The sequence below is a fragment of the Frankliniella occidentalis genome, unplaced genomic scaffold (assembly GCF_000697945.3).
Source record: "Frankliniella occidentalis isolate FOCC.00 unplaced genomic scaffold, Focc_3.1 Scaffold137, whole genome shotgun sequence".
Taxonomy (NCBI): domain Eukaryota; kingdom Metazoa; phylum Arthropoda; class Insecta; order Thysanoptera; family Thripidae; genus Frankliniella; species Frankliniella occidentalis.
This window is the reverse complement of record NW_026267264.1, coordinates 365,637-366,246: the sequence shown is the minus strand read 5'-3', so window position 1 is coordinate 366,246 and position 610 is coordinate 365,637.

Here is a 610-nt window from a genome sequence, read left to right as displayed (position 1 = left end):
TTACGTTTAAGAACAACTGAAAATGTTATTAAATTTAAGATACATTTTGGTCTTAAATTTCAGAATATTTTTTACAGTGATGCAAAAACGTCCGTGCGTCAATGAAGATTTGACCGATTCACGGTCAATTTGAGGAAGTTTTGATTGACGATTGAACGCTTTATCTGGTATGCAGGCAACCCACAGCACCGTACCAGTACCACCCAGGACCTGAACCCACACCTGGAACGACTAGTGAGGGTGAGAGTGATGAGCTCGTGTCAGACCGGAACTTCCTTTCATCCCCAATCGTCGTTTAAAACACATTCCTTGTGGCTCATTTTGTTTGTGCCTATGATTTAACATTGGAGCGAGACCACATAGTGGCCATGCCGTAGGGAACGTGATCGGGGCGCACACGGCCATTCGATGCGCACCTCCTAAATCTCTCTGCACTGCGGCGGCCGGCGGGCGCCTGCTTAGCGCCTGCGGTGCGACGCATAGGCAGACCCGCCGCACTCGGCAGCGTTGCTGTCACCGACTGCCTACCCCCCAAGGCGCCTCCCCGAGCCCTCTGGAGAAGAGAGACACGGGCAGAGAGACAGGGATAAGAGAGAGAGAGAGAGAGAGA